The sequence below is a fragment of the Arachis ipaensis genome, chromosome B07, assembly GCF_000816755.2.
Source record: "Arachis ipaensis cultivar K30076 chromosome B07, Araip1.1, whole genome shotgun sequence".
NCBI classification, from domain to species: domain Eukaryota; kingdom Viridiplantae; phylum Streptophyta; class Magnoliopsida; order Fabales; family Fabaceae; genus Arachis; species Arachis ipaensis.
In genome coordinates, this window is record NC_029791.2 from 30,556,886 (window position 1) to 30,565,635 (window position 8,750).

Here is an 8,750-nt window from a genome sequence, read left to right on the forward strand (position 1 = left end):
GTTTAGTGCATGAAACAAGAATCTTTATTTCTATGTTCTCCCTTTATATACTGAATCAGAATTCTAACTTTAAAGTAACTAGTTAATACATTAATATAATATAAAGAAAGTTTGCATTGGAGGAACAAGAACATTAAATTTTCATTTTTCAAATGCATTGCTCACTGTTAAAGTTTAAAAACTTTCCTTTTATGTATTCATTAACCAATGTCCATAGCAAGGTCTTAAAATGGTTGTATGCAATGATGCAGATACTTTTGATAGTTACAAATGCTAGAGCTGTATAATAGTGTTAATGGTAGTATAGGGTTTCTTCAAACTTCAAAGCTTAGTATATTATGAATGAAGTTTCATAACCCTTAAGAAGAAAATGAAAGGATTAATGATTTATAGATGGTATTTTGATATTGAAGTAGAATTCACTCATTTGTAGGCTTGGTATGAAGCATTCATTTTTCCAGGGATTAAAATTGAATGCTTGTTGCCCCATGCTTTCGTTGTGATTTAGTAACTTTGGTTTGCCCTACCAATCTTGTTGCTATTGGTTGCTAGAAATATAGAATGCTAGTGCTGTTATTTCTAGCATAGCTATGAATATAAGAGGATGTTTGATAGGGAATGCTAGCAAGTTTTATAAGATTCTCACGTTTGTTACAAAAATTAAAATTTTATTCCCAGAAAATTTTAATCCTGCCTCCTGTATGGATTTAGAAGAAATCCCACGAAAAGAGAACTTTTTGTAATTTCGAAATGACCAAAGTATATTTTCTATGTAAATAAAACTCCAACCGCCCCCCCCCAAAAAAAAAACAAAAAAGCCCTAGCCTAACCTATTCCTGTCATCATTGGTCACGAGTCACAACATTGTTGAGGATCAAGAGTGCTATTGTTACGAGTGACGTACCTTAAAACCTAGAAAATGTGATTGATGGACTTTAGTGAAAGTTCAGGAGTTTTGCGTGTGGTTGGATGAATTCTACGACTAAGATTGGCTGGTGAAGAATACCAGCAAGAGCCTTTGATGTCTAACTCAGTAAAAGACTAAGAAGGTGTTAAGTGATTATTGAAATTAACTCATATCTGAAGATATTTATAAAAGGTTTGGTGAGCTAGTTTGCTTGGAGGTTAAGTCACAAGTTCTCATCTTAGGTAAACCTGTGTTAGTCATGTAGCGGTTATCTGGTTTGAAGAATGGGTCCAAGCTATAACCACCGAAGTCGTATAAGGTGAATCCTGCTTTGGGTGCGAGATTCCCACATTGACGTTTGATGATGATGACTTTATCACCAAGTCAGGTTGGTTTCGAGTGGGTCACAGCTAGGATGTCAATGGGGCAAGCGGGGGCGGGGGATGCCTCCTTGCTCCCCATCCCCGCCCTCAGATTTGCTCCTCATTCCCGTTCTCATTCCTCATCTATCTGATAGTTCTAACTAATTATTAATTTTTATATGATTAGAGCTGCAAGTATCCATCATATACAGAAACAGAAAGATTTTATATAAAAAGTCTAAATGACACGATGGTGACTTCTTTCGAAATGACGCAGTGGGGGATGTAATGACGAGCCAAAGGACAAAATAGTGGACGGGAGACGTGACAATAGAGAGGAGAATGGACACGACGGCAGAGTTACAAAAAGGAACACCGCAAATAGAAAGCACGATGCGGTGAGGGTGATGGCACGGTGAGGTGTGACGATGCGGTGAGAAGGGAGAGTGGCGAGGGGGTGGCTGCAGAGAGGTTAGATGGAGTATGGACATGATAGCGTTAGGGATCTCTGAATTGAAGAAGGGTTATGTAAATGAAAATTAGGAGTTTTGTGTGTGTGTGTGTGTGTGAGACATGACTAAAAAACATATATAAAAAATAAACCATTTAGGATAATTCAGTAAATTTATAAATTTCGGGGAATAGTGAGGATAGAACGGGAATCTCAGCTCGGATCTTCGCGCCTGCTTCGGGAGAATTTTGTCCCCCATCCCCATCCTCGCAGAAAAAATTCCTTATAGTCGGATCTCCATTTAGGACAGTCTCCGTAGAGATCCCCGCGTCTCAGAGAGTGTTGCCATCCCTAATCATGGCCTACCTAGTCTGACTTTACCTGCATAAAGGGCACGATCATATTAAGGCAAAAATTTTGGTACTTGGGCCCTTATTGGGCTAGACTCATATTGGGCCGAAAGTATTAGACTACGTCGGAATGGTGCCCGAGCTCATGGTCAATATTGTCGAGTAATGTAAGCTTGTGGTAACATCGATTTACTCTTGTAAGCTTTGAATTTGTTCGTTGCGCTTGTAGCTTGAGATCAACGTCGTTTCTTTTGTCGTTCGATCAAGTACAAAGGAATAAGTGTCTTGGACGAAGTCGAAAGTCGAAACCAATGAAGAACTCGGGTGTTGAAGAGAGAAACTTCGTATTGTCCTTGAAAAATGGGCAAAATGTCGCACCATTATGAATGTAGGGGTAGTCGCGCGATCATTTAAACTAGGTATGAAAAGGACCAAAATGCCTTGAAAAGTGAGCAAAATTACGAAATTGTTCCTTTTCAACTGTCTCTTGCTTTTTCTCATCAACCCTCTATATAAATGTTTCTTCCTTTCCTTCTTCTTCCTTCACATTCTCGTGGCTCTTCTTCTGTTGCCTTTTCATGTGATTCCTGTTACTGTTGCAATCGCTATTGTTGTTCTTTCATTTGTTGTTACTCCTGTCAATCCTCTTCTTTTCAAGGTTAGCAACCTTTTTATCACGCTTATGAATGCATGATTTTAGTATTCTGAACCTTGGTTGGTCCTTTTTTTTCTGTTAGAAATAGTGTTCGTGGTTGTTCCCCTCGCGGTGTGGATGGTGTTTGTACGTCCATTACCGTCCCAAAAATTCAGTTTGTGAGTTAGGTCATAGATGGTTTGTTGGGGATGTGGGTGGTTGTCTTTTGGGCTTGGTAAGGGGAACAACCATGGGGATGCCTTATCTTTTTGTTGGTAACTTCTTTTTATCTTTCAGAGATCTTAGTTGATGGTTCATTTTTTGTAGGTATCTAAGTTTTCACGGTGAGGAGAGTGACACTACTTTTGTCTATTGAGACTTCATTGCAGCTTGATTAGTTTGATGATTCGACATTTCGATGATGGGCTCAAAGTTAGTAGTTGATGAGGAGTACCTCACCGTTTTTCGACAAGTTCATGGGATCGTTACCAGAGATGAAGAGGAGGGTCAATATGATCTCCACTTTCTTGCGGTTGAAGTGAGTTTACTACCAGAACTTGGGTCATCCCTGTGTTTCTTATTTCCTCTGGATGTACGAGTATCTATCATCTCGTGTTGATGTTCGGATGTCTTTTTTTTATTTCGAGATCAAAATTTTATCCACATGTAAGGTATCCCTTTCCTAAGTACATCCCAATATATGGGCCTTCACTAGAGCCTTCAAGCTTGTTTGCCAATTCTTCGGGTTATCATCTCCCCTCAGTGTGTTTTTCCATTTCTCTCACCTCGCAAAATTGTTTGTACTTTGTACATGCCGTAAGTAGCAATGAGTTTATTTCTGCTTTCACATATTTGAGGAGTGTTCCATAACTTCAAGGATTTGTTCTTCAAGATCCCACCTCTAAGTGGTATCTCCCTACCCTTTAAGACTTTGAGGAGAGCTTTGGTTCAACATCTATTGGTTTGAACATCTTGGCTATTTGAAGTATGACTTTGACATTTAAATCAAGGGGAGCTGTTTATAGTCGAAATCCTGCTTGAGTGTTAGGGCAAGTCTCCCAACTATCTTTCTACCATGATGTTAATTGCTAAAAGTATGAGCTATGTATTAAGACCAACTTGGTATATAATTTGTGTTGTTTCTTGTATATTATATTCTTTGTTTCTTCATATTGGTATTGCAACAGTTTCTTGTTTTTGTATAGAAGAAATAACCTCCAAATCGTGTGCCTTTTATCACTTAATGCAGATCAAGAAGGTGCCACAATTTCCGAGAAGCCTCATTCGACTCCCAACTTCGAGACGCCGAGCCAAGGGAACGCCAAGAAATGAAACCTTGATGAGGCGTCTTCTCAAAATGATGAGCCTTGTCTTGACATCGGCTCCAGGGAATTCCTGACCTTCACCTTTATCAATCATCACTTAATTGTGGAATGCATTCTATCCCTTGAGAAAGATCTCTTTGTGAAAACCTATAGTGGTTATTGCATTCTCTACTGAAGGGTGTCGCTCATGTAAGGTAGGTAGAGGTTAAGGCAAACTCTCTTTCAAATGCTACGTTAGGAGAGGGGGTACATTTGTTGCAAGGGAAGGTGAATTACTTTGAGACTACAATTGCTGAGCTCCAAAAGGAGAGGGAGTCTTTGAAGGGGAGAATTGATACTTAGAAGGCGGATCTATAAAAATCGAGAGATATCATGAAACAGGCCGACCATGAGACAGAGGTTGTGGTGGACTTCCTTCCGTAGCAGTCGTTCAGGATCGCACTCTAACTCGACCTTCAGCCGTTCTAGGCGACCTTGATGGCTGCGAATCAATCCCATGATTTTCGTTGCTTCTCTGTTTTTTAACCCTTCAGAAATGTGGATTTGAGAACCTAACCTTCCATTTTCCTAAGTCGCCTCTACCTCTGTCCTCTGCAGCAGCACCTTTACCTCTTTTTGAGTGTTAGGATATAAAAAGAACTCGATCGTTGTTAGGATGTTCTCCACAGTGGGATTTTTAATCGGATGTAGTACCTTCATTTTTTAAGTGACCTTTCGCCATGGTCTAGTGTTGACTTTTAGGTTCTTGACAATAATATTAATGTTTTGAGGGTGATCTGAAACTAATATAATTTTGGTTTAGACACGAGATTTAGATTTTTCTTTTGTGAGAGTTTTGACATCTGTTTCAATGAGGTAAAGTTGTCCGAAATCTTTGAGTGAGAATGGTAGATAGTACTTATAAAGAATTCTGATGTTTAAGTTAGCAATATTTTAAATAGGTTTAAATAAATTGAGATTGAAAAATATCTAAATAGAACAAGATATTTATAAAAGTGAGTGATAATTTGATCATTATTCTAGAAGGCTTCCACCTATAATAATAAATAGTTATTTTGCAATGTTTAAAAAATGTTTAAGAAATTATTATTATTCCATATTTCAAATAATAGATGAATTTATAGCCATACACGTTAGTATAGTTGAGGCTTTACTCAAGTCGGGTTGGACTTAGAATCTTGGATCAAAGGATCCAAACTCCAAATAAGTCTGATAACTTATTAAAATGGATTTTTCCAACCTTCTTAAATTTTGTAGATGAACTTATTTATTTTAGTTCAAACTTTTAATTGTTAACTAGAATATGAACCAGAGCCAATAGCTCAATGAGAACAAAAGGCATGGTACAAGAGAAAAAAAATGCATGAATGATTGAAAACCATGAAGCTAATCTACTATTAAATGTTGTATATCAATAGATAGTGTTAACATACTACACAATATTCTTTATTTACAATTTATTTTTTTAGATTCGAATTTTCTTTGTCAAGATGATAGCAAGAGAAAGACAAGGGACGAAGTTGGACTGTCAATAGGGCACAATTTATTATTATAAGATTCGAGATGTCTATGTTTTAGAAATAAAAGATTTATTTAAAAGTTTTTTTAGTTTTTATATTGAAAAAGTAAAAGCCTATTTAAAAAACTTATGTAAATTTTTTTAATTTTCAATCCCTTAAAAGTTTAAACGTTTTCATTAATTTATCAAACAAACAAATAAAATAAAATTATATTTCAAGTCTCTTAATTGATATTATTGATAAGCTTTAGTTAAATAAAAATTTTATTAACTATAGTTGTAAAAATTGGACTAATTTGGACGGACAAATCAAAATCCCAGTGAGTCGACTTTAAGATTAGTCCAAATTGAGCATAGGACTGGAGAAGGAAAAGAATCCGTAAAAATTGGTTTGACCTTACCGATTTTTATTAAAAACTGGTGAATTGGCAAGTTTTGTTTTATCTTTTTAAAAAATCCCAAGAAATAAAGTTGTTTTTCTTTTATTAAAAAACTTTAAGATTCTATTTGGAAGAGAGACTAAAATTGAAAGATAGAAATTGAAAGAAAGACACTAGAAATTGATACTAAATTAAGGTTTTTATTGTATTTAATATAAAATGTACTGGACTAAGTTATGTCTAAGTATCATGTTTAGTTTAAGACAATAAAATAAGATTTAGACACAAGACACATGACACGAGACATGATAACACACCAATTCTAAAAAATTGACACACACATAGACATGCATATATAAATAGTAATATTATTAATATTGTTATGTGGGTAACCTAAAGTTGGTGGATTGGGCTTGTGAGATTGGCCCAAGCGTTGAGTGGAGGTGGACTATGACTTGGCTTGCGTCTGGGAGCCGCCGTCCGACTTGTGTATTATGAAGGAATGGGGGGATGGTACCTGCGAGAGTATTGGAACTTAGAGATACCTGAGGGGTGTCAGTGTATTTATAGTGGTGAACCAATAACCACCGTTGGAGTAGTTCGATAACCGTCCATTTATCTTAGGGAAGTTGAGATATGACTCCTGGAAGTGGGTTGAGAGATTTTAGGGGCAGTTACTTATTTGAATAAGTGTTATCTGCCAGCTATCATTCAATCCCGACCTCATTGGAACGGAGTTTGTATTCGATCCGACCTCTTATAAGGAGGTCGGTGGATAGCGAAGGCCAATCTTTGAATTGGGCCTTTTTGGTTTATTTGGACCTGGGCCCTAGTGTTGGGTCAGGGTATGAACAGTGCCCCTACTCGAGTCCGATCTCTTTTACTTATGAGTTGGATTCGAGTATTTGAACTCGGGTTTGTAGCCGACGTGATTTTGAAACCGACATGATTTTGAAACCGACGTGATTTGAATTTCTCAACAGTCGCGTCTAATCAAACGTCGCGTCTGTTACGGGTTTTGCATTTACACAGGGGAGCAGTTACATTGGTAACGGTGCATTTCTTTAATGATTGCGTCGATTTTTACCAAGTTTCCCCTGGCGTGTACTTTTTCCTCTCTTTTCTTTGTCTTCTTTCGCCTTCTAAAAACTTCATGCTTACACTCTCTATTTCTTTCAAAGGAAAAACTCTCTAGTCTTCCTTTTTTGGAGTGCTCCGCTGCTGTGGTATTCGTTTACGCTTATCAACAAAGGTTAGTCTCTTCGTCCCTTCTCTATTATTTGATGCTTTATTTTTGCACATTGGAAAAGTTTTTGTGTGTTCGTAGCGAGTCTGTCTGTAGGTCTAGTGACTCTGTTTTATTGAGGGACTGCTTTGGAGACCCTGTTCTTGATCTTTTTTCCATTTTTCTTTGTAGGTCTCGTTGTCTTTTTACCTACTTCTTTTTTACTGGAAAAGATGTCTTCCCTCGAGTCCCTTTCGCAATGGGTGGATGACACCGTTATGGAGGAAAGCCCTTTAGTAGATCTTGATTATATCACCGACCTTCGTACCCATCATAGGATTTGTAGTGATGAGGCTGATGAGCCCAAATATGAGTTAGTAGCCACGGGTCCTGAAGACCGGGTTTGTTTTGGGAGGGTTTCTAAATCAGACCCCATTTTTTCTTCATGTACGACTGTCTTTTTACCCGTCTGGGGGTTTTTCCGCCTTTTTTTGACTTTGAGATAGAGGTTCTGAACCATTGCTGAGTTGCTCCTACTCAGCTCCACCCCAATTCTTGGGGTTTTATGAAAATTTACCAACTTGTCAGTCGAGAGCTGGACTTTTCGACCTCCACAAAAATCTTTTTCTATCCTTTTCATCTGACCAAACCTTTTAGTGGTCAAAATAACAAGCAGCAGTGGGTGTCTTTCCTGGCCATTCAAGGTCGGAAAGTTTTTTCTATCTTCGACGAGTCTTTTCATGATTTTAAAAACTTTTTCTTCAAAATTCAAGCTGTAGAGGGTCACCATCCTTTTTTTCTGGATGAAAATTATTCTCCCTGCTTTTCTCTTTTTTGGTTAGAGGCCTCTCCTGTGGAGAAATATGGCCTGGATGACTTGGATGAGGTTGAGGAGGCCGTTGTGGGGTTCTTCCGAGAAGTTTGGGGAAGGGCCCCTAATCTGGACACGAAAAAGTTTCTTTTGGGTTCTCTGAGTTTTGTGCAGACCCAATTAGGTAGCTTTCATTTCTCTTGTCGTTGATTTTGGTAACTTCCGACTTGTAGTCTAAGTCTTTGTTTTTTTCTTTTCAGAGATGGTGAAGAAAGGTTCCAGCGCCTCCTACCAGAAGGTTCAGGATGCCAAGAGAAGGTCGCGGGCACGGATTCATGCCGCAAGGGCTGCCGGCACTCTTCCTCCTCCTCCTCCTCTTCCTTGCGATCTGGGGACCTCTTCTCATCCCATTGTGATAACTTCTACTTCTGCCTCTTCTCTTCCTCCTCCCATCCTTCATGCCCGAGCTTCCCCTAAACCTGAGAAGAAGAAGCATAAGACCTCGGGGTCTGGCTCTTCTTCTAGGGATTTTGATGGTCTCCAATTCGTTCGGAATCACATCTTTCCCCATACTCAAATTAATATGGATGATGCTTCCGTTTGAAACCATCTTAATATCCTAGTTCAGGGGAGTGTTCAGGCTACTGGGGTATGTACAAAACTTCTTGATATCTTGGACCAAACTCCCCTCAGATCTTTGGGTTCTACCCGAAAGGTTGAGGAGTTGGAGGAGAGGATTGGCCTCTATCAAGAGGAAGAGAAGAGGCTCCAGGGGGAAGTTACCTG

At 38.5% G+C, this 8,750-nt stretch overlaps 1 protein-coding gene across 1 annotated transcript in view; it reads left to right on the forward strand.

Annotated features, from left to right (window-relative positions):
* The window catches only part of LOC107608049 (zinc finger with UFM1-specific peptidase domain protein), an 8,221-nt gene extending 3,368 nt beyond the window's left edge, over positions 1-4,853 (forward strand). The window contains exon 7 of the mRNA XM_021107580.1: positions 3,954-4,853. The gene's annotated coding sequence lies outside the window, so the exon portion shown is untranslated. The remainder of the gene's footprint in view (positions 1-3,953) is intronic.